Raw genomic sequence first — 1243 nt, forward strand, 5'->3', positions numbered from 1 at the left:
TTTGGTACCAGGGATTGAACTCAGGCCCTTGTGCTTGCAAAGCAGGCACTAGAACCACTGAGCTAAATCCCCGGCCCTCACTCATATTATTGCTGGCAAGTAAAAAGAACAAGGAGAGACCCACTCAGAGATGCCCCCAGTGAAGTAATGAGCTCCCAATAGGCCCTACCTCTCAACAGCACCACCCTGGCAGCAAGCTGTAACCACGTGGGCTTTGGGGAAACATTTAAAATCCAAACAACCACAGCAGTAGTATCTCGTTGTGTTGAATCTGCATTTTCCTGTTATATGTTTATTGGGTCTCTTGGATATCCTTCTCTGTGAATTGTCTAATTGTGTTACACGCTTTTCTCCTGGGCTGTACGCCTTTTCTTGTGGATTTGCAGTATTCTTGCTACATTCTGGGCAGAAGTCACGCAGTGAATATATTGCAGCATTTGTTCAGAGTTAGACAGACTCAGAGTATGTCAGTGTCAGCCCACGGTGTGTCCCAGGAAAAAATGAGCTAAGTGAATGCTTGAGTCTGAAAATTCCTTTAAGGAAAGAGTGCTTGGGTAGGTGTGCTTTTAGGGAATATAATTGGATTTAGGATACAGGTCCCGAAGAAAGGGAGAACAAAGATAATGCAAGTACTGTAAGATGACCTGAAACCTCCCCGCTCCTAGCCTGCAGTTTCTGGCCATAGACTTTAAAACACTCAAGTGTTTTAAGGTAACTGCAAAATAATATTCAAAGAAAGTCCATGTAAAGTATCAAAGGAACAGTCTGCTCTACACGGTGAGGATTCGTAGCGAACCGGAGACAGGACACCCAACAAGTAAACAATGTAAAATCGTTTCAGGTAGACCAGATAGACGTGAACTGAACAAGTCAGACGTGGACAGAGGGAGGATCAGCACGCTGATCCAGCAACTCCCAGACCGGGACTCTAGAAAGGTTCCACCCTTGGCCCCGCCTCCAGCTTTGCATACCACGCCTGATTGGTCGTCAGCGGCCAGCCCCACCCCGCAGAGCTGGCGACTCGGGAAGCTGCAGGCGGGGGTAGACCAGATAGACGTGAACTGAACAAGTCAGACGTGGACAGAGGGAGGATCAGCACGCTGATCCAGCAACTCCCAGACCGGGACTCTAGAAAGGTTCCACCCTTGGCCCCGCCTCCAGCTTTGCATACCACGCCTGATTGGTCGTCAGCGGCCAGCCCCACCCCGCAGAGCTGGCGACTCGGGAAGCTGCAGGCGGGGGG

Source organism: Fukomys damarensis, unplaced genomic scaffold, assembly GCF_012274545.1.
Source record: "Fukomys damarensis isolate Sample0158 unplaced genomic scaffold, DMR_v1.0_HiC HiC_scaffold_23, whole genome shotgun sequence".
Lineage (NCBI taxonomy): Eukaryota > Metazoa > Chordata > Mammalia > Rodentia > Bathyergidae > Fukomys > Fukomys damarensis.